Here is a 26,297-nt window from a genome sequence, read left to right as displayed (position 1 = left end):
TTAAGAAATTGGTTGAGACTAATACTAAATCTAAGGTTGATAGAAGGAACATGAAATTAGATAAAATCAAGCAATTTGATCGAGATTAATCAGTAAGATAATTGGTTATAAGATGAACTACATTTCTAGAGTGAATTCTATAGGTCTATTAGATTCATCGATGAAACTTATATGATGACTATAGGAAATGAAAATGTAAACATGTGTGATATCCTTAGAGAGTAGTTGGTTGATAACATTGATAGAATTAAGAAGAGTAAAAGTGTTGTATTTAGATTTGAATATTTGTTAACACACCTATTCTTTCAAGTGATGAAGAAATCTCTTGGAATACCTAATTATGAGTGGAATGCAAAAAATAATACCATGGAATTGATTACCCACTACTATAAAAAATAACCTACTAATAATTATAGAAGCATATGAGATGAAACATATATTTAGGATTCCGCCATCTATTATAGAGAAATACAAAGATGAATAATGTTTAATGGTTGAAACTAATGTGACATGTATAGAAGTAATTGAACCAAGAGTTAAATTCGTTAATCCCATAGGATATGAGATGAGTGAGGAGTTAATTGAATGACACATGAAGATAATTCTTGAATAAAAAAGGAACAAAGAATGCCCTAGATGGGGCACCTAAGAGGAAAAGATGAAAGAAATTCAAAGTTGGTTATATAGTAAGGAAATAAAGAAGAAAATTGACAAGAAAATTGAGGAATTTCTTAAAGAAACATACATGAATAGAGAGGAATTCAGATAAGCAGTGAGCATATCAAAGGAAATGAGAGCTAGTGGTCAATCAAGAATTCTTGTTGCCAAACTACTTGTAATTGAAAGTGGACCTTCTATGGAGGTGATAGTTGCATAACCATCAACCAAGATAGCTATAAAACCTTATGCAGTAGTGACACCTACCACATAAGAAGATGATCTCAATATAATTAAAGTGAAAACATTTGCAATAGTATCTCAAAGGATATATCCTATAAGAACTTCAACAATAGTTCAAATTGATGTAAATCAAGAGAAAGAGGAGTCCCCAAAACTGAAAAGAGTAAAAGAAATAACTACTAGTCCTAGAAAGAAGAAGAAAATCTTAGTCACTTATATTGGAAAGAAGAAGCCATAGAAAAAAGACTCTGAAGAAGAGAAAGAGGAAGTAGAGAAAGATAAGTTAAATAGATTTTACATTTTTTGTGATAATTTTGAGAGGTTGCAATTAGAGGGTTCCATAATTAGAAATATGAATTTTTCTAAACATAATTTTATAATCATTCATGGGTAGATACCTAATGATCTATGACTAAATAATAGAAAGAAGAGAGTTAAGGAAGAGTATAACACAATAAGAGAAAGGATGATTAGAAAACTCTAAGAAGTTAAAAATGGAGAACAATTTGGAAGAATATTGAACCATTGCTAAGGAACAAGACAAGAGCAATCTTGATCATGGGAGGCAACTATGAACAAGTAAAAAAAGAAATAGAAGAATCAATTATCAAAGAGATGATAGAATTTAAAGTTACACTAACTGAGACACATAAGACTTCAAAATACAAAATAATGTTAGATACTCCTAAGGCTAGCAAAGAGGAAGGAAGTGTGATGTTAGGGAGAGAAGCTTTTGCAACTCCTACTACCATTGCAATAGAGATAGAAATAGACAAAGTCACAGAGGTAAATGTTGAAGAAGTCAACAAAGAGAAATAAGAGAATTTTAAGGATATAGTTACCAAGACTCCACAAATTACCATTGGTGAGGACACAATGAATATTGATAGTACTCATATCATTGTAGATGAGATTGAGGATCTATTTAGGGATACAAATCAAGGAGATAACTGTTGAAAACTATTGGTTAATTGTGTATTGTCTTTGATGTTACAAAAAATGTCATATCTTTACCAATTAGTGTATGTCGAGCTCACTTGGGCAATGAAGACAATTTCTTGTGTCTGCCGAGCATTCTAGTGTTTGCAAAGTTCAAAAGGCAGTGTCTATTGAGTTCACTCGTGCATTGAAGAGAAGTTCATAGAAGTTGAGTGTTAACCAAGCTCACTCAGGAAACAAAGGAAATTTGGATGGAACTAGTGTTAATTGAGCTCACTCAATTACCAAAGGAAGTTTGTGAAGATTTAGTATGAACCAACTTTACTTGGCTAACAAAGGATTTTCTTATTTTGGCATATTGGATTTAATTGATTTGTTTGTTGGTTCTATCTGACTGAGGAGATGAATATTAATTATTATAATTTGTATTCAAGCCAGCTTGACAATGGATATGATATAAGTATAAGGTCAAGTGAAGGATTAAATGCTTGTGTTTGTGTGTGTGTGTGTGTGTGTGTGAATATATGGAAGAATAGAACATACTTAGAGGAAGTGCATTAGAAGGATAAGTAGAATATCCTTGAGGAGCTACAAAGATACATTTAATTAGGAGGGACCAAGTATTTGAGCCAAAATTGAGATCTGAAATGAGCAATACAGTTGCATAAAAAATCGAATCATCTCATTGTTACTCTCTAACCATTGTAGCAGTGACCTAAATCTCTTAACGGAGTTGGCTTAATAGTTATTTGTAAATCCTCTAACAAGGTGGCATTTCTAGATTGAAGTGTCTAAATACCTTTAACAAGGCCACTCCTAACAGGGTGATTAAATCCTCAAATAGGGTCACACCTAACATTGTGTTTTGTAATCTTTAATAGGGTTGGCTCCTAATAGGGTCACTTTAGAAGAGTGAAAAATAGTAACTAGTTGCAATTGGTGGTTTTTCCCAAATTGGGTTTCCACGTTAAATCTTGGTGTCACTTGTGTTCATGCTATTTCTTTTATGTGTATGCAACTAATTTAATTAAGGTTAATTACAGATAATATCCTAAGATTTGCATGTTAAGCATTTGTTGAGTTATAGTTGTTATTTCAGTGGTTACCGAGTTACAACATATTATTAGCATTAATCGAGTGCTTGTGTGTTTACTGAGCTACAATATTTTAGAGTTTATGTTCTATTTTGACATCTAAGGGATCAGGGAATTATTTTAGTGGTAACTGATTTACCCCTCCTCTCTTTGTTACTCCTCTTATATTTCCAACAATAACATTGTTGAAAATTTGGCTACCGAGAGCCTAGTGAGCTATCCTAGCTCTAATGGAGAGGAGGATGTTTCAAGATGAAGGATGGAGAAGAGAAGAATATTGAAGAAGAGGGTCTAGCCACATTGGCTGAGACCCTAAAAAATGTTGATCTAAGATTACAAAATGATTGGAGGATAATTGTTCAAAAAACATCTTATTTTGCACCATAGTTGAGGCATACAGAGGTAGAAGAGGAAACAATTGACAATTAACAAGTAGATGAACTAGAAAAAAATGAGAAGACTATTGATGATGGGTTGTCACTTCAACCCCTACAAAAAAAATATGACAGTAAGATAGTAGAAGAGTAGTTGGTTACTCCAACTAAGGAAGAAAGAAAGGAGATACCTAGTTGATCAAAGACTCTGTTGGAATAAGTTGTTAGCTAGCATAATGAGAAGTACACTAATGGTAACAATAAAAGACTCTGAAATTGAAATATTTAGACAACTATTATCTTTTTCTACAAGTATATTATAGAGAAGAGTAAATGAATTAAGAGCACTAAAGATATTCTCGAGAATGTGACATGTAAAATGGAAGGTTTGATGAATGTGTAGATCAATGAAATCAATGCACAAAAGAAGGCAAACAAAGTGTTAGAAGTATTTGACAATCATTTCAAAACTTTGGTGGAAGTTGCTACAGTCAAGGCACAAGATGAACATGATGCAAATCTATTTATTAAGCTATGTAAAAATGTGAAAGATGACTTAGAAAACTTGGACACTTGTATCAAAGAGTTGATAAAATGTGTTCATGATGGTAGGGAATTATATGAGAAATTTGTGCTAGCACATGAATACATGCACACATATTCATCTTAGATCAAGGGAAATGAAGATGAATTGAAGAATGTGACTAGTGAGCTAAAAACTACAAATGCTCAAGTTATTGACTTGGAGCAAAGGACAAACAAGATCCGCAGTGAGAGAAGAATGTTGGAGGTCAAAAAGGAGTAGACATTATAGAGGTTCTCTTTGTTAAGAGAGCATTTATCTTTGAAGATTGACCTAGTACAAAGGTAACTTGATGATTATCTAAAGACAAAGCTATCATATGAACATTCTGCATATCTAAACTTCCAAGCTAAAAAATTGGCATCTTATGGACTTTACACACTCATGAGTGTGTCACATTTAGTCAAAGATGCATGAAACAAAGGTTTGATAAGCTTTAAGAGAATTTTTTCTAATTGTATTGCATCTCTAATAAATTCATCAACATAGAAGAAAGGTAGAATCAAAATTTTGACTTGTAAATAGTTTTTGATTCACCTTTGTCATTGATGTCAAAGGGGGGGTGTTAGTACAAAAAATTCTATGTACTAGGAGAGATACAAGGAAGAATATGTAAAAGATGGTTTATAATAAAAGTGATCCACTTTTTGAAAATTTTGTATGGCCATGTGAAGAACTTCACAATTTTAAAATTTTGCATTTTGGGACTTAGTCAGTTTTTCCATATGTTGCCATCAATGCTAAAAGGGGATATTGTTGGCAATTTGGGTAAGAGGTGATTATGGAAATGCATTAAGGTTTTCATTTATGGAAACATATAATCTATATTAAGACATCATATCATGGAGATGTTTTATCCTTCAAAACATCCCAAAAGAGTTGAAGTTCTCATTTTGTTGTTCTACCGTATTTGCAATTTGTTCTTTGACCCATTTCAATGAACATTGCTTAGAGGTTTTCCTTTTCCTACTCCTTTACCATCTCTTTGATGACATCCTCGAGATTAGTGGAGAGAACCCATGAAGGTGCAATAAGCCCAACTGTAGTTAGATCACTTTGCTCCCCATCCTCCTCTGGAGTCAAATCTGGGTTGACAATGGGCTTGGATTTTCATTTGACAATCCCTCTACCACAAGTAGTCCCATTTTTCGTAATCAACTATGTTTCTGATAATGGAAAGCACTGGGCAAGATGTTTGAAACTTAAAGAATATTTTTTTGACCAAATTCTTCTCTTCCATATATGCAACAAGACATTCCACATATGTGTCATCCTTTAGATACCTCACTTTCTTATAAATATTTGATTCAATATTGATCATAATCTTTTGAAAATCTGACAACCAATTCAATTAAACATATGATTAATTTCTAGTAGTTGATTCATTGAGTAATCACATCATCTACAGATGGTTTGATCAACACATTATATGTTTTTTCGTTAGATTGGAAAAATTGCCTAATCCAATATATATTTCTACATCAAATGGGAAAAATCACCTTATCCAATATATATTTTTCCATTAAAGTGGAAAATTTGCCTAATACAATATTCTTTTTCATTAAATGAGAAAAATCACCTCATACAATATATATTTTTTCTATCACAATGGACAAAATTGCCTCTTAATTTTTATTTTTATTTCTATTAGAAGGAAAACAATTCACCTCAATTTTATGAAATTTTATTATGGCTAGAGAAAAATTATATTTAAACTTTTCCCAAAGTTGAAAAAAGTAATTGCCAATAGAAATTATTTTTTTCTCCTGAAACTAATATTGTATTTGCCACAAATTTATATTTTTTTTTGGGAGGGGGTTTCTAAAGGTTATCCATGGAGCTATCTAAACATATATCAAGTTGATAATCATTTCATTGGTCCTAATCAAATCATGACTCTATATCTTACACTAGGTACCCTCATTTATTTAGAAAGTTATCAAGTAGATACTGGCTTATTATAGGAGATTCTAGCGGTTTGTAATATTGATGACCCTAATATATTTAAACATAATCTTATAGTACCACATCCTCTTAGTTGTATGGGCATATGTGTGTAAATTTCATTATCAAGTTGAGTCAAAGAAAATAATAGTGAGGACAAAATAATCAGAAGAAAACCTAGCTTCAATAATCCTAGTGTGCTAATTGTAACTTCTAGTACCACCAATTATCTGTCAAGGTTGGAGGGGCATTATATGTTCAACAAAGCATCACAACCACTTTGCTACTTGTTTTCTTAGGTTGGGGTCCCATGGAGGGGGCTTGGGGTCTATTTTTGTGGAGTGCGAGGTCCCATGATAAAAAGAAAATTTGGTAGTTAAAAGTTTATTTGAAATCTTTTCTTGCAAAATAGGAGCTCTGACTTTTAGTTCTCCCAATTTGAGCAACTGGAAATATGGCGGGGCTAGAAATAACCCCACTAACTTTTAGTTTTTTTTGGCCACATGTCAACAATTGCTCATTATTTTTCCACCAAAACTAAATGATAAATTTAAAATCGTATGTTATCTTCACTCTAAAATTCATGGGACCACTAGCTTCTATAAATTTAGTACTAAATTTTTTAAGCTGGAGCAAATTAAGAAATTCATGGGACTACTCACTATTAAATATTCCTAAGAAATTTCTTAGCAGTCACCTACTCTATTTTGAAGGAAGTCCCCCTCCATGAGACCCTAGCCTTATGACTGTTGACTTTCTATTTTTATGGAGTCTGTGTTGTCATTCTTGTACTATTCTTTTATATTATCTGCATTATTTTTTTTAAAAAGTATTATCCCATGTAGTTGCTCCAAACACGTTACATGCACTTTCTTTTCTGACTTCATTATTTTTAAACACCCCAAAAGTAGAAGCTACATTGACTAAGCAAGCTCTCCTAACTAGAGGTTCTACTCATTAGAGGAGGGAACCTAATAGTTGAGCTTATTTCAATACTTTTTATAGCATTGGTTAATTTAATGCTAATGTTATTAACATCATACTAATCATAGTTCTTACTTTAAAATTGTTAGTGTTGATCATGTCTATCGATAATGAAATGAAATATATTTTTAATCTAAAAGACAACAAATCATGTGATGTCACATTTTTGGGGTAACTTAGGAGGTATCACGATCATGACACAATTATGCGTAGGTATTGCAACTTCGGCCAATGCCCAACCTATCCTTACCTTAGTCTTACAAGTTACCAAGACGGGAAAATAAAAAGGGCAATCCTCTTAGGGTGTAAACAATTACCAAAAAGCCATGAACATTGAGTAAATCATGTGATATCACATTAACACACCAATAAAATACAACTTAATATACAAGGTTTAATTTTTTATGATCATTTTACATACTTCAACAAAAAAATGTAATCTTCAAATTTTATTTATACCAAAAAGACTTGTCAATAAACTATTCTTACATAATAAAATTTGATTTGAAATTGTATATATGATTTTAAAAGGGACCAAACAAAATGTAGCAAACAAATTAATTTCTAATATATAAAAATAGAATATTAATTTCTAGTAGATAAAAATGGAAAACTATGATACAAAACCTGCTGTTGTTAACTTAGAAAATATTAGCAAGACATACATTATTGCGAAGCTTTAGAATAGCATACACAATGTGGCAACCAAAATTCATTTGACGACAAAACTTACTCTAAAGCTTTTGCACTATTACCCATGGCAAATGAAGACCTCTAATTGAAGAAGAAAACCCTATATAATTATACATAGCTCTCTTATAATTCCTTGTCCATTTCTCTCAAATTTCCCTCGCCCGTTCTTCTTTCAATTCAATGCATTTGATTTTGTCATAAAAGATGATAAAATTTTTTTTGGTTGTATATTGTCTAGATGTTGTCCTTTACAATTTATTCTTACATTCTCAAATGTTTATATTGAAGATTGATGTTACCATAAAAGCCTCTCCACTTAAATAGTATTACATTCTATTTTAGACTGAATGTCAATTCTTATGTTCTTATGTTATTATGTTATTATTGCCCGGGAAGAAAAGGGCTTCCAACTTTTGACCTTGCGGTAACTATGGATGCATATATACATTGAATAATGAGGATCGTCTGAGAAGGGGAAACATGGATTATTGATGGTTTATGCGTTAAGGTCTATTTGGTTCGTGAAATTTGAAAAATTGGGATTTGTTTAGTCAAATCAAGATTTTGTAAATCTTCACTCCAATTTTTGGGATTTTACTTGAACCGTTTGTTTCACTTGGAAGATGTGTGTGAAGACGCATTTTTATGCGTAATCTTGGAGTTGAAGGCAAATTTCAAAAAGTAGTCCTTTTACACTCATTAAAAAAACATAACCAGGTTTTGATTTTCAATTCCTATACTTGCTAGTAGGAAGTTGGAAAATCTGGTTATGACGCAAAATTGGAAGTCTGCTCTGCTAATTCCATTTTGTCAAGTTTGAAACAAACTCAAAGGTTTTGAAATCAAAATTTTGAAAAAGCCAATTCCTATCATCTTCCAAGAACTAAATAGACTAAATGATTCTGAGTATTTTCTAGTTTCGTTGGGCCCTCTTTCTATTATTCATGCTTCCTTTACCTTATCATTTCCCAACACAAATTCTGCACCTGCATTTCCTAGTTAATTCCCCTGAGCACGCCATCAAAATTTTTCTTTATAATTAGGTTAGGGTTTTTTCTACCTGTATTTGGGATGCTGGTCAAACATTCTAAAATTAAAAAAATGTTTCACCTGTTGTTAGGAAACAACAGATGATAATTAAAGAGCCGTCATCATTTTCTCTTTCTCGATCTATTTCTTTCAAGGGTGCTCTGACTCTTACTTTTTAATATTGGAAGCTTGTCTGTTTGCTACAAAGAAGTTGTTTGATTGAAACTGGTAAGTTGATAAGTAGGAGATATTTTCATTAATACGCTAAATTGTGATATTTCTATAAGAATTCAATTATAGAATTTTAGAGTCAAATTTACTGATCTATATTTCACGAGTAGTAGTTTACACAAAGCTGTCTCTCACAAAAATGAATGAAATGCTTAACATTCATTGAATCTATACAATGCTTGCAAAGATAGAACTTCCCTCAAAGTAAGTTCTTTGAATAAGTGTATTTTGATTGAAATTGGTTAAAATGCATGAATTTATTTATTGGAATCAACTTTTAGAAGGCATCACTTGCTGTATTTCCTTCCCTTATCTGCTTAGACTAACATTTATGATTGGACATTATCAGCAGGATGCACCTTCTTTATATACCAATTATTGATCTTAATTATATCCGGCATGATTCAAAAGGGTAAACCAACTATTTGACTTTCACTGAATAGCAGGAACCCATCTTAATTACACCAAGTTAAATGATCTTAGATTCTATGCAAGCATAATTTCGAAGAATATATAGGGCAACAGGTCAAGGGCGTGAAAGTAGTAATGTTGCTCTGGTTCATTTAAAATCTCCCGTATATAAATTTTCTTGCGGATGTTTTGGAAGTAAAATTCTTTGTCGCCTCTGTTTGTAATCCTATGATTTTGAGTGAAGAGTTTTTACAGAATGCATATAGCATCTTTTCTTCTAAGAAAAACTCAAATTAACATTCACATTGTATAGTATTAAACAGAAAATAATAAATAATAATAGTATTAGTGAAAGTTGTCTTTCAATGTATTATAATATTACTGTTATATCATTTTTCCTTATAATTTTTTAGATAATCAATTGATGAGAATATAATTAACTTTTAAAATTAAAATAAAGAAATTATAAAGGTAATTTCATCAACATAATTCTTAATATTCTAATACCTCTTTGTAAGGTTTCCATTTTATAGAAGAAAACATGTTGATTGGAAGAAAAAACAAAAACAAAAATCGTTTTCTTAAAGCTTTTTCTTTCTAAAAACAAAATTCTAAACCTATGTGTAACTCCATTTAAACATGTGTAGCCCTTCAACTGAAACTCTAGGTCTAGGATTACCACCTCCTTCAAGTTGTAAATTATAGATCACCCAAATTACATAATAAATGCATTCTTCAATTTTATTATCATTTGAAAACCATATGTTTCTCAAGCAAAACCCCATCTATTCATGAGAAGATAATTAGAAATGATGAAATCCTCCAACCTTCAATGCTTCCAATGTAATCGTATCATATTTTATACATTTAATAGTACACATGATTTTTGGAAGGCCCTACTAGATTTAATGTGAATGATGAGAATACAAACACTATATATTTTAGCATTGTTTAAAAGTCAAAATAAAGACAAACATTGACAAAGACTTGGTGCTTCCAAATATTAAAGTTGAAGTCAAAATTCAAGAAACTCTTATTACTCATATGCTCCTAAACAACATTGTTCCATGTGATATTGTAAGTTTGGTTCCAGATGTCCTATTATAACATGTAAATGAGTTTTTATCAAGGAAGACTACAGAAGAATTTTTTTTGCACTAGTAATATGGTCAACTCATTAATGTCGATAGGCATTCTACAATGGTAGAATGGGTGGAGCATGACAGTGTGAGCATGTTAAGTGTTACTGTTTACAATTTTCTTTTTAGTTTGAATTTGACAACCATGTGTACGTCAAAATTTATAAAGATAATATACCTTTAAAAATAATTTAATAAACACCACATAAAAATAAATATATGATTAATTATAAGTTTTGAAGACATAAGTAATCAATTTTTTTTAGAAATTAAAATAAAAAACTTAACTTAGTCTCGAAAAAAAAATATAGATACAATGAAATATAAATTTATCTGGGTATAATAAATTAAGTTTTAACTACTTTATAATTGATATCTATTGGCATTTGTTTAGAGAGATTTATTAAATATATCTATACTAGTATATATATTGCCGTAGATGGTATGAGGCAACCAAAAAGCATAAAGAAAAGTTGGACTCTATGGAGTGGAAGCTAAATTAGTTAGCGCATTCATACGATATATTTGTAGGTAAGAGTAAATATGCTCCAATCCAATTTGATTAAAGTAGAAAGGAGAATAAACATGAACACATGAAATAACCGAGTATCAAGTAGCTCATCAAATATATAATCCAAACATGTAAATAGTATCAATTAAATCAGTAACCAAGTACCACTAAATTATATCACATAACCATGAAAACTAGCCTAAAAGAATTTGATAATATAACAAAAAAGAAAACTAGGGGTAGGCACTACATGTGACCCTATTGTGAAGCCTTTTTCATGGGTGCTTTTTGTTGTATTTGTAATGTTGTCTTGCATTGTAAGTTTGTATGTGTGTGTAACTCATTTAGCCTCATTTCTCCAAGCTTAGGGGTGGTCTCATAGAGACCTATGTTGAGAGGTGAACTCTCCATGATTATGCTCATTGTCCTTATAGGTTTTGCGTGGAGTAAAGTCTTGTGGAAGAGGAACTTGATTGGAATTTGTTGCCATTGTTATTAGTGTATTGTTGAAAATCTTTTTATAACTTATGTGATAGAATATCACCTCATACATTCATTTTCATTGCAAGGATTTGGATTCACTAAATATAAGGAAAGAGCATTATAATCACTGGGAAATTGTGTTTGTAGTTATATGTAAATGCACTTAATATATTCTTGTTACTATTGAAAATAAATAGTTTTGATTTGGCAAAAATGTTTACTTGAGTCATTATTTAGTAGAAGATATGTTCACTTAAAATTTAATATTTAATAGATGCCCAATCGATTTCATTGAAAGCATTAGACTAATAAATTGAATTAGTCACTTAGTAGTTGAATGTAGGAATCAATCCTTTTAGAAAATAGTTACACTCATTAGAAATAATTCAAGTGATAAAAAATAAGTGTTAAAAGAAAATAGTGGAAAGAGTTTTTGGGAGAGCACTTTAACTCTTTGGAAAATGTATTGGGAGGGAGAATTAATTCCCCATAGTCAACAAAAAAGTACAATCATTAAAAACATCAAAACAAATGGATCATTCCCCTTTGTCAAATAATATATGCTAGTCCCCTTGTAATTCAAGTGGACCCCACCTTTTTATGAAGGGAATTCTTTCAAAAATAAAAATAAATATAACAAGAGCTCTAGGAGAGCTTGAGTCCCTTCTTTGTGTTATTGGTAATTCATATGTAGAAATGAGACCGAGTTGTTGAATAGCTAAGTACTAGACATGTTGACTTCTTTGTTTAACTTAAGATGAAAAGTATGAGTTAAATTTATACAAATTCTATTATTTCTTGACAAAAGGACAATATTTTGATTTTGATTTTCTGTGTATTATTTGTGTCATTTATCGACAAAATCTTGAAAAGTAGGAGTAGAAACATTTGATCACAACTTTCTGATTTAGCCTAACTAATCTCTTGATTTTATTCCACCTACATGTGTCATGTGTTTTGGATTTTTGTAAAGGCATAATTTTTTGAATTTTGAACTATATATTTAATTAGTATTATACTAATCAACAAAAAATTTTACTATATTTTTGTATTGTTTTTCTTCAAGAATCTTTATCACTTATTGTACTAGGATTCTTTATTTATTAAATAATGCAAAGCTTATATCATTTATTTTATGTGAAAATAATTAGATAATATTACAATGAATATCTCCCAAAGATTATATCAAAGTATATATTTTCAATTTATTTGTTACAAGTAAAATCTCACATAGATATTGAAATACTTTTATTACTACAAAATTATGACTTTATAAGATATCCTTTGTTAATATTGGATACCTCTTGCACAAACATATTCAATTAATTTATTAGATAATAAAATAAATAATAGTATTTTTTAAAGAACTTCTTTCTTCTTTTAAAAAATATTACAATATATTAAAAAAATTATCTTATAGGATTTGACTCCTTAAATTATTATCTTGTTACGAGTAATTTCCCTTTTGCACATAGAGATTTTACCTAGACTTATTAACAAGAAAATGTAACTTTGTATCTTGAACAAGCATAGGAAAAGGCCCTTACGCCCTTTGATATCTAGACTTGAGTTTCTTTGTTGCCCTAGGTATTAAATTTATTGAAAAGTGGACCTTTCATTTATTTTTCCTTATGGTGTAAGGTTTTAAATTAATAATTAAATAAATATGCAAACAACTATACAAGGAATATTCTAGTGGAAATTTTGGATATATGTTGCTTACCACAAAACTGTGAATGGAGGCACAATTTCCTTATTACCTCAACCCACATTACAATTCAAGGAGATTGGTTGTGCATTCAATTTTTTACAAGGATGATTAGATTTGGGTCCAAATTCCCAGATGGGTTCTCATGCCACCGCCTTTCACTTCTACACCTATGCACTGCCATTTATGACACCTTTCTTCTTGTTGTCAACAAAAAGAAGAACTATGAGATAAATCCCATTGTTGCAAATATATTAAGCTTGACAACCCATTCTTTCCTCTTGCCAACCAAAAAATGATAATTTCCTATCTTGATGAATCTAGGGTGGGTGGGATGAGATGTTAGGCCCTACTATTCCAATGGGGGCATCTACCGAAGAAATACCAATAATCTGAGGGGAATGAAGTGGAGGGGGAGCGCACCCACCCTCGCCCTTTTCTAACCCACCCCAATTGGCGAGAAAGCTCACAACTTGCTAGCTAAGGGTGGATAGCAACCTAAGAAACCCTTGCATCTGTAATAGTATCATGGATTCTTAGAGATTCCATAAGACTATCAATATTTTTGACCCAGGATGACACTACAATGAATTGGGATTGGATGATTTTGATTACAAGGAGTACAATTATAGAATCACAACTCTTTCTTTATTTCGTCATTTTTTTTCTATTCAAAATTTCTATGAATGTATAGTCACACTCTGTGTACAAGGATTCACTTGCTGCAAAGCTAAATGTAAGTCTAGAAAAATACTAGTTAGCGGTTCAACTCTAGTGGAGTGCCATAGTCAGGTATTTTTTAGGCAAGTGGTCATGGTATAATGTAAATGAGAATGTCGACAATGACTATAGTAGTAGAGCTACCTTATGCTTCCAAATATGCTTAGTAGTAACTATTGGCAATTTGGCTAAGAGGTAAGTATGGAAAAGCATTAAGGTTGTCATTTATGAAAACATATCATATGTATTAAGGCAACATATAATGGAGACAATTTTTTTGGAAGGCCCTACTAGATTTAATGTGAATGATGAGAATACAAACACTATTTATTTTAGAATTGTTTAAAAGTCAAAATAAAGATAAACATCAACAAAGACTTGGTGCTTTCAAATATTAAAATTGAAGTCAAAATTCAAGAAGCTCTTATTACTCATATGCTCCTAAACAACATTGTTCCATGTGATATTGTAAGTTTGGTTCCAGGTGTCCTATTAGAACATGTAAATAAGTTTTGATGAAGGAAGACTACAGAAGAATTTTTTTTGCACTAGTAATATGGCCAACTCATTAATGGCGATAGGCATTCTACAATGGTAGATGGGTGGAGCATGACAGTGTGAGCATGTTAAGTGTTACTGTTAACAATTTCCTTTTTAGTTTGAATTTGACAACCATTTGTACGTCAAAATTTATAAAGATAATATACCTTTAAAAATAATTTAATAAACACCACATAAAAATAAATATATGATTTGCTAAAATTATAAGTTTTGAAGACATAAGTAATCAATTTTTTTAGAAATTAAAATAAAAAACTTAACGTAGTCTCGAAAAAAAAATATAGATACAATGAAATATAAATTTATTTAGGTATAATAAATTAAGTTTTAACTACTTTATAATTGATATCTATTGGCATTTGTTTAGAGAGATTTATTAAATATATCTATACTAGTATATATATTGTCATAGATGGTATGAGGCAACCAAAAAGCATAAAGAAAAGTTGGACTCTATGGAGTGGAAGCTAAATTAGTTAGCACATTCATTCAATATATTTTTAGGCAAGAGTAAATATGCTCCAATCCAATTTGATTAAAGTAGAAAAGAGAAGAGATTACCTTGCCACTACTTTTTGGGAAGTCAAAGGAATTGTAGAAGCCAAATTGGAACACTGTATAAGTATGTTGGTTGATGCAAAAAGATTAAGAAATGAATCTATATTTTCACACAATATTGATAGTGTTGTTTTCCTATTGGAACACCGTAATTATTTGAGATTGGTGTTGCTAAGTTCTATCAATCACTCGAAGATCTATAATCTAGAATTCACAACTAGGTACAAGGAGATTTGTCTAAAGTACAAAGGAAAAGAGATGACCTGATGCAAGTATCATTATAACCCTTCAAGAACCCCCAAATCAGCATTACAATTTATTCAACATGATAGAGGCATTAAGACATGTGCAATAAACTCTATTGTGGTCATGAAAATATAGTATAAAAAATCATCAATAACTCTTCAAATATTCATAATCAAACCAATCCCACCGTTCATATTGTAGAATGAGTAATTATATCTCATGTATCCAATTTATAGAAAGATCCAATGGTACAATAAAAAATTATGATTTTTTTCCCAAAACAAGTCACCGTGAATCCGAGTTTTGGGCAGTTACAAATAGTTTTCACCAAAACTTTGATAACTTCCTCGATAGTGCATGGAATCATCTCAAACCAAAAGTAGTGGAAATTTTATTCAATGTAATAGAACAAAATAATAGAAATACACTTTTTCCCAAGTCTACATGGCTATACAAGACCTAAAAATAAGAGGAAAAACTTTCAAGACAACAAAACAATATATTTAGACAATGGAAATATGATACCAAAATACTTCCAATGTTTTCCAATCCTTCTCCAGTCTTATATCATGCTTATGAATGACCATTAAAAAGGTTTTAATAGCCTTTACACCTTCATGTGGAAGTTATAACTACTCAACTTTCTCTTATGACCATCTAACTTCCCATTTTGTCTTATTACAACTTTTGAGAAGTTGCATTATACAACTTTTACAATATTTGACTCAAATGAATTTACAACTTCACAAGAATATTCCAAACATATTAGAATGGAATAATAATATCTTTTACCATCATTTTATCACTTCATGGTTATTTAATACAAATTTTACCAAATAACTAATTCAAGACCATATTAAGACAACTCATAACAATAGGCTCTTTTAACCTTTAATATTGATGCAATTACTAATACAAAGGTAATTGAATTTAATTATGAATACTATATAATACTTTGATGCATTTTCTTGGTGGTCATGCACCATGACCTTGCCAGTATTTTTTGGAAAGTCAAAGGAGTTGTAGAAGCCAAATTGGAACACTATATAAGTATGTAGGTTGATGCAAACAAATTAAGAATTAAATCTATTTGAATCACACAATCTTGATAGTGCACTTTTCCTATTGGCACACCATAATTATTTGAGATTGATATTGCTAAGTTCCATCAATCACTCAAAGATCTATAAGCTAGAATTCACAACTATGTATAAGGAGATTTTTCTATAGGTAAATGAAAATGTTCTTTTGGTATCTTATTTATACCCTTTGTTCTTGATGTAGAAGGGGGAGAGAACGGGAGAAACATCCGAAGAGAAGAAAATAAATAATATTATATTGAGGGAGTTTTATTATTGTTACTTATTATAGAAGTTTTTGACTTTTTAAAAAATGTTTTCATCAATGATAAAATGGGAGACTATTGTCATTGATGAAGGAGAATGTTGTGTTGGATTGTCATTGATGTCAATGTACTATCATTTATTTATATCAAGTCAAACATTGCATGATATAGTTAACAATATTTTTCTATGCTTTTTTCCATACAAATAGTTATGGTCATGAGCTTTAAACAACATGTTGTGATATTTTTGATACACTTAACTTTAGATGTTCATAAGTTTTGTTGCTTTGGGAAAATTACTCTATAAGTCTAGTAACTCTATAAATACCATCACTCTGTTTCCTCGGAGGATGATAGTTGGTTAATTGGTTTACACTTCATCAGGTGAATATTTTGGGTCTATATTTGGACAAGATTAAGGATTGAGTGAAGCATGTAAAATCAAGTAGATATGATCTTATATAATGTTTTTCCCAATGTATAGAAGTAACTTGGAATACACTCTTTAGATTTTTATGATGTCAACATATCATTGTTCTTTTGGACCTTAATTTTAATTTGTTTCAAGTGATTCGTCAAAACAATTCTAAGTAATGAGTACTAATAAAGAAAATAATGTGATCTTAGATGAGTCATCTTAACATTTATTATATTCTCATGACCTTAATATATCATTGTTCTTTCAAATTTGAACAACAAAATTTAAACTTCAATTTGTTCGAATAACATATCAAAACCATTCTAGTTAATGGGTTCCATTAAAGAAGATAGTGTGATCTCATATGAGTCATCTGAACATTTGAGGTAAAACATTTCTTAGATTTATGTGACTTGAGATGTCACTATTCTACCAGATTTAAAACAACAAATTTTAAGCTTTGGTTTTTTTAATTGATTCATGAGAAACTATATAGATAGATAAATCATATAGAAGAAGATAGTATGATCTTAGATGAATCAAAACATTGAATGAACTACTTAACCCGAAATCTATGAGGGAGAAGAAATATACAAAATCTTGTATTCTCATGATGGGTACATTTTTGGGATCTTTATATAGAACTTACCTTTGTTTTTTAGTTCTATAGATTTAATGACTTCCCTCTTCTTTTTAGCTAGATTCTATCAATAACGGAGTAGAAGTGTAGAATATACCTCAACAAAGACAAGACAGGCCTTAAATTCAAAAGCAATGTCAAACATAAAGCCAATGCTTTGAGTAAACCATTCAATAAATCCTTCATTACCTACATAGACAAAGATTGGATATTTGGAAGCAACGCCACCCCAATGTTTTGAATTGATGTGATACTTTTGTTGAAAAGTGAGATAGTTGTGTGGAGTGAAGCTGAAATGATCCAAAGGTTGTGTGAAGTATTTGACATCACACTTGTTAGAGGAAGAGGGAGAAGAAGAAGAAAGAGAAAACTTATGATGGCTTAGGACTCCATGAACATTTGGAAGGGAAGAAGTAGGTATAAGATGAATGGATAGGCCAAAAACAAATATGACAGATGAAGTAAAGAGGAGCGATTTAACTCACATGCTACTGGCATGTTGTTCTATATTTAAGATGCAACATTACATTTTATATCTTTATCATCTTCATGTTCTTTGGATTATTTATACTCATCTAGAATTTGGGTAATATTAGGAATTCATTATTGGTGTTTGTTACTTATTCTAGAAATTTTAAGGTTTCAATATTTATCTATTCATCGTCCATATATTTATTGTCTTAGATTATATTTTTGTGTACATTTGTTCTAATCTCCAAATACATAAAATGTTAAATTCAATTTTTTATTTAAATTATTTTACTAATAATTGTAAGCTAATCTAGAGTAGTTATATCAATTTGTGTGTTTGGTCAAGGTGTATGTAAAATATTCCTTTCAACATTTAGAATCATGATGGGAATCCTTTATAAGTGAGGGTGTTAAGGTTTTATCAAAATGAAAATTTTGAAGCATTACAGTAATACACATCGAATGATTGTTGAAGGACATCATCCTATGATTGTTATATATATTTTAAACCATATTCCTCTAGTCACAATGCTAGTTTGATAAAGTATGATTGGGGTGTAGTAAACTTTCTCATAGATGTTCCCATGATGTTTGTAAACAATCATCGTGCAAATACAAAGCATAGAAATTAAGGCAAGTTAAGTTTCAAGTTGCATTGAAATTAATTTGATGAAATCTATGAGTTAAACAATTACTTTTCCCCATTAGTATATCACCTTTCCAGTTGTGGATATCATTTCTACATAGGTAGTGTACAATCACTCACAAGTCAATGGTAGAGTGAAAATTTCACAATCTATCAAAGTTTATACAATATTAAAAATGATTTCTTGACATGTGAGCAACTTTTTTATTAGGGTTTAAAAAAAGTACCCATATATTTTATTTATTTATTTTTCATATTTACTGGAGTACTTCATTAGCTCCAACTTTTCATGATTTGTTTCAAATTTCTTGTCAAAGTAGATTTTTCTAATTGGGTGACAAAAAAAGGGTGGATCCAAACCCTTGATTTTGCATCATTGTTTATCTTTTTATCATATATTATTGTAGTTTTTTGTTATTATCATTCATTCATGCATACATGTCTTATTGATTTTAGGGTCTTCCTATGTATTGTTCAATTTGAACCCCTCATATTTTATACTTCAATGTCTTCTTATCCTAGGGAAAGATAGATATACATCTTCTCTAAAGGGTCATTTTATCATATTTATAATCTATCTTCTTTTACATATCTTTATATCTTTGATTGTTTAATTTTTGATAATGGGGTCCTATGTTCTAGATTACTTTTATCGTTCATTTGTGATCTCTAATCTTTTAATCCCCAAATTCAAATTTAGCCAATTCAATTCATTGAAAAGTGGAATGAGGTCTTTTCCAATCCCTATGTCATCCAATTTTGAAAGCTTATCCCTACTCGTTTCTGTTCAATCTTTTGGAAGGAAAGAAATAGCAAGGTCTCTAGGGACATCCCGTGGATGTAGTCTTTAAACTTTACGTAAGATTCTCTTCAACAATTATTCTGTCATAAAACTCCACAAATTGGATACCTATCCTTCCTCTTTGGACCATAAAATATCTAAGAACTAGAGGTTAGCCATGGGCTATGCTATGGTTGACAATTCAAAAAACACCAATAAGAAAACATACTAGATGGAAAACTCCTGTTAGGGGATGGGCTATAGTAAACTTTGGACACAACTATCCTCCTTACAAATTGTACAATTGACCAATTTTCATAGTTTGTTGTCGAAAACAGAAAAAAATTAGAAAAAAATCACTACGTTTCCATGAATTTGGGAAAAAAAAAATTTGACTTTGTTTTGTCTTTAGTACATTTTGTCTGGAGATTAGCCTGTCCCATAAACTTTGATGGCTCGTTGAGGAATGGGAAAGTTGTTGGTAGATGCACGTCATTCACAACCATGAAAGTGATTTGATGGCTTCTTATTCTAGATGTTTGTTGCATTTGTCTAGCAGTAAGGCTGAGTGCATGTCACTCTTTTGGGCCATTCATATTTCTTTATCTATTGGGTTAGGCCTCGTTTCATTGAAGGGGATTCTAAACTGGCGTTAGATGCTGCAAGAGGCAATGTTAGAATGAACTGGTCTTCTGCTAGTCTTATGAACGACATCAAGTACATGATGCTTGGGTTTGAAAGCTTGTCTATCGATCATATTTTTATATAAGGGAAATGAGGTGGCCAATGCCTTGGCGACTTTTGGGAGTCTTAATATAATCTTGAGATGTGGAGAAAAATGGAGGTTCTTCCTCCTACTATTAAATTTCTGACATGTGTTTGTGTTTCAAAGTCTGCCATGTTTAGCTTTAAAGGCTTTAATGTGCAGCTTTTCTTTAGAACTCCACATCACCGTGATTCTTGTTGGGCAAGAGTTGATTTCTATATATCCCTCAATGTTGAAGAGTATTAACTTTTAGAAGGCATCACTCGCTATATTTCCTTACCTGATCTTCACATATATTTGCTCCTGAAAACAACACTTCGCTGGTAGTCTATAGATATCAAGGTAGATATGCCTTTTGTACAATTCATATATTTTTTAAGCCAAAAAAGGATATTCTCCTGAACAGAGAAAATATAAAGGGGGCAAGTCAAAGGGCGCCCTGCCCAATTGATCTTTGAAATCCAAAAGGATCTATCATAAACACATAAATTGTTACTATTATTCTACTCAAGTATCAGTGAGGCTTGATCCAAGATGAAGTTTACTTTACACAATCTCTCTCATAAAATGGTCATAAGCTTTTTCAATTGACTTTGATAATCACAATATCTTGCAGGTAATCCTATGTCTACTACAAGGCCTCATGGGAAAGAAAAAAGTTCTTGTATATGCAATACACTTGTACATGTTTATATCATTATACAATTGTTGTAGGATGGTATATTATAAATAGTATAGTTTTGCACTCTCTAACATATAGTACATGGTGTTGGCCCACTCCATAACAAGCTTATATCTTGATAAGTTTGAAAGAATCCATCCTAGAATGGAACCTACCAAATATAATTTTATTTGAGGTAGTATACCCTCCACCTTATGCCACCATCTCATTTGTGTAGCATTTATAGGAGTCCTCCTCATTGGCTGGTCAAAAGATAATTCCATATAATACTTAGAGTCCTCTAGTCAATACTTTAGAATCACACATCAAACTAGCACTTGTAGAATCCTCCACACATTAATTAGAGTAATAGTAGCCTCTTTTGTGGAAAATCTAAACAAACAGTTAAAAAAAGGATTTTCCAACAAACAAATCTCTAAGTATCTCCCACTTGAAAGTCAAGGTGGATGATTTGGTTAGAAAATCTCCATGTGACCAGCAGCTGAAGATGACGATAATGCAATTGGAGGTCCACTTCTCATTATAATGTCATACACAACTAGAAAGGGCTGAGCAAATAGCATAATAAATGCTTCCATGCAGTCAAACAATACTCATAAAACCATGATTATGTTGTGATCGAGCAAATGGATATGGAATGCAGATATAATCAGGAAATAAAAGTGCCTAATCAGATCAAGAAGGACAACAAACAAGCCAACAATTGAGCATGCAATAAAAGGTTGCACATGATGACAATTTGCACATAATTGTTTGACATATTGTCACCACCTAAGTTTGGCTTAGGTTTGAATGTCAAAGTTGCACTTTTGAGGGTTTACCTACTTCCTAAACTTCTCTTCATCATTAGTGGTGAGAGAACCACCTAAAATAACGTTAAATACTAAGGCTTTGAAAGGGTATCTTTAGTAGTGATAAATATAGTGTTTGTATTGTGTTTTTATATCTTCATCATTGCTAGTAGGAACAACTTTTAAAAACATTGAAATGAGGGCTTTCTTTGTGAGTTTGTAAGGTGTATTTTTAGTAGTGATAATTTAGGTGGGAATTGTGTATTTTAATATAACATTTGATATTTATTAAGTATTTCATATAATTTTTGTTCTTGTTTTTAATAGCTTAGATTCTTTTCTTTTGATTTCTATTGTTTTCATATTTTGATTAAATTCTATACGAGATTTTAGTTATTTGATTTTGGGTCTTTGTTTTCTAGTGGTCTAGACCTAACTTGCACATGTATTGGTTCTTATTATGGATCAGACTTATAGATGTAGTTTAAACTTGGTTCAGAATCATATATGTGATCTCATCTCACAAATGTTGAAGTCTAATTAAATCTTGAGGCCAACTCAAGTTATATCTAACTAGTCATTGGCAGTCAATTCATGTAGAAAATATTCCAATTGTGGCATTATGATAAGGATAGCTTAAACATCACACACTAAGACTTGATTCCTAGGCTGAAAGTGTTAAATAGTCAAAGTTGTCTTATTTTTCTAAGCTTAATTTCTTGCTTAGTGTGTGATGTTTAAGGGTGACCCATTATGATATGATATAAAAAGAAAAATCTTTAATTTATCTTAAGTCCATTATGATATGATATAAAAAGAGAAACCTCTAATTTATCTCAAGTATAAATTAGATACCATAACTAGAACCACATTCAACCATTTGAACATTTAGATGCATTACATGGACATCTAGAACTATAAGGAGGGACATGCATTTTCATTTAAATACTTCACATGTTTTGAACTTGTTCTAGAATATTGATTAATTTGATTAAGGTAGAAAGAGAGAAGCAAGTTAGATTATCATCCCTAATATAGAAAGTTATACTAGTGTCCCAGTGAGAACCCTTTTTTTAAGATATAAAAGTTGACAAAGACTTAGAAGGTTGGAGGGGCAAATAAAAAGGAAATAATCAGGTTCAAAATGATAAAAATATATCAAAATTATAGACCTACATAAGCTAGAACAAGATATATGTGTAGAAGAGAACTAAATGTGAAGGTGTGAATCGAAATAGAAAATAAAATTGCATATTTATCTCCAAATAGAAAATTTTCTAGAAATGTATGAAACTTCTCATTAATTATACATGAAAATGTTTAAATAGAAAGTATCCCAGATATGTGCCTTGCCACAATTTTCTTCTACCACATAAGCCTTTTCAACAATTTCTAAAGTAAGAAAAAAATATGACTAATCCTTGTTTGACGTCTAATCCTTTCATGAATTAGTGGACTTGCAACTTCTTAAAAATAATATAAAAATGTAAATGACTTAGTCAAGGACTAGTTTATACCAACTTAGTTAATAAATCAAAAGATGGACTAAGCCTAAAGAAGAATGAGTGGATAGACTACATTATTTCTATTAATGATACTAAATTTTCACAATCTATTTTGTTTTCAAATTTGAATGTGTGATAGATTTTTCATCTACATTTCATATCATTATATTTATATGTTTTATCGATAATGGATCACAGAGCATGATAAAACGTAGATGCAACAACTATTACACAATCATTTAAATAAATGTCATTTATGTGTTTTAACCCTCCCGAACATTGTTGTATCTTGGAGTGTTTGGTTTACATAGATATTCGGGTTAATTACACTAAGATTCTAAACATGAACTCCTTGGATACCATCCTCAAAGATGAGAGGATAACAAAAATTATAGATTATTTGGTCCAAGATCTACAACATAAGATCCAAAATTGAGTAAAAGATAAATCAACTACACCTAAATTGGCTTAATGATAGAGAACTTGAAGTCCCTAAACTACATCATATACCAATATACTAGCAATTGCATGTTTTTTTGCATTCAACAATTAGTTGATAGGATTGTTGATTTTTAGCATAGCACCAATTTTTTAAGATATATCTACAAGTGTTTTTTGAGCAATGATCATTGTTTGTGGATCTTTGTTATACAATTTTGTCAAAAATTGTTCAACTATAAACAACTAACTCATTTGATTTGAACAAAATAGATATACAAATGCATGGGTCATTAATATAGTAGACCCTTGCTTAGTTTAATGTCAATTATCATCACCCAAAAAAAAATTACCGTATGTGAACCACTATAATTTTGATATGGTTTACGCTTTCAACATTAGTACAAAGTTGTGACTTGTTGGCTTATTAAGTGAAAGATGGCATGCGTGCAAAAATGTAATGTAAGGTTAGTAATTAAAGGGTTGTATCATGGGAAAGAAAATAATAAATTTGAAAATAAATATTTTTTATGAGAAAAGAGAAATATAATATTTTTATTTGATCTTCTTCTAAAATGTTTGTGACTCTTTATCCACCATTTTAAATATCCGTAATACATGAGATGTCTTAACATAATGATAAAGCACTCCAACAATAAATAGAAGATCATAAATTGAAATCTACATAATCCATTTTAAAACAACATATAAATATCAGTTTTGATTTCATTATGTAGGAACCCATGAGAACAATTATGGCAAATAATATGAGGTACAATAGAATGTTATTGAATTTGAAAATGAGATTCTAAGTAGCAAAATAGATGGGAATAGAGAATACCACTGACATACGAGTACCATGAGAGTGTGTGGCTTATAAGAATAAATATTTCGCTCTCCAAATTATATACAAACAATTTTACAAAATATAAATAAAGCTACAATATCTTATATTCTACTAATTTACAAGTCTCACGCTATTATTTAAATATTTGATGTGATTTTTAAATGATAACTTTTAATTATGTGAATTTTCATTTCTTCAAATAAATCTTTAAAACTTTTTTGTTTTTCAAATTTTATTATTTTAAATTCAATCCTTTAAAAAAATATTATCTTGTAATATTGATAAAAACTATATAAATAAAAATTATATTATAATATTGATAAAAAATATAAATTCAAATATAAACTATTTTTCTTAAAAATATTATTTGTTTAGACATATTATATATAAACTTTATAAGATTTAATTATTATAAATAAAATTAAAAATCAAAGAAAATAAAAAAATATTTAATTATATTAGAGCTATCAGATTTCCACAATCCATCAGTGTTGTTGTTTGATTTCTGGATTTGATTGTGTGAGCAATTTTTTACATCAACATTTTGGATCACATTCTGTGATCCATCATCAGGATGCATGCAAGAGAAGAGAAGGAGAAATGAGATAGATAGCAGACTAGACCACCAATAAAAAGAGAGGGGGGGGGGGGGGGGGGGGGGGGGGGAGGGGGTTGGGAAAAGAAGAACACACACCTAATGAGGTGTGTGATTTGAAACATTGATGTAAAAAATTGCTCACACAATCAAATCCATAAATCAAACAACAACATCTAATTATATTTTTAAAAAATGAAAATTTGAAATAAAATAATTAAGCTGAGAGGCTTTCTATAGTTGAAGCATTCATCAATAAAACCATTTTGCCATTTTGAAAAAAATTGATGTCTCTCTCTAAAATCAATGCTTTTAATATTTCTTTTGCAATTGATAGTTGAGGTAATTACTAAGTGAAGAGTCGGCTAGTAGAATGTAATGAACACAAAATAGTGGAAGAGTCCAAAAGCTCTTGAATGCATTTGGCCGCCCTCATCTTCTTCAGTTACTAGAGATAACCAAACGACACAGAATTTGTAAGTTTTGATTCAACATATTTTCCACCATCACACCTATGAGAATCAGTGCAGAGATTATAGTGGAAGAGTCCAAAAGATCTTTAATACATTTGGCTGCCTTCATCTTCTTCAGTTACTAGAGATAACCAAGCAACACAGAATTCATAAGTTTTAATTCAACATATTTTACCACCATCACCCTAATGAGAACCAGTGCAGGGATCATTCTAGTGGCTGAGAGCTATTTTAGAGGAAAAATATTTTTAAAATATAATAGAATAATTAGAAATATTTGTTTCTAAATTTTTTAATTTTTAATAGAAAAATCTTTACAATAGATATAAAAAGATATTTTATAGAAAAATATTTTTAAAATATAATAGAACATTTAGAAACATATGTTTCTAAATTAGTTTGCATACTTGCAACTTTATAGAAAGCTTGTTCAACAAGCAAAGAAACAACTTTGAAATTCTTCATGAGGTGTGTGGGAAATCATTCAAATTTGAAAGTTGTTCTAAAAAGTTTCATGATTAAAATGAGATGATTGCTTTCAACAAATCCTTCGCTAAAAATGAAGGGCAATATAGTGTTATAAATTTAATATTGTGGGAGATTTTATTGTTGTTTCTATTGTCAAACTATTAAAATTAGAAGTTTTCAATGTTTTCATGATTTTTCGGTTGTTTCTATTGTCAAACTATAAAAATTAGAAACTTGTTTCAATTAAAATTAAGAATGCTAAAATCAAATAATAAAAGAAAGGAAAGTTAACAATAAAGTTCTATTTTTATTAAAAACTAAAA

Source organism: Cupressus sempervirens, chromosome 3 (genome assembly GCF_028749045.1).
Source record: "Cupressus sempervirens isolate cs-2001-9-10 chromosome 3, ASM2874904v1, whole genome shotgun sequence".
NCBI classification, from domain to species: Eukaryota; Viridiplantae; Streptophyta; class Pinopsida; order Cupressales; family Cupressaceae; genus Cupressus; species Cupressus sempervirens.
Note: the sequence above shows the minus strand (reverse complement) of the source record.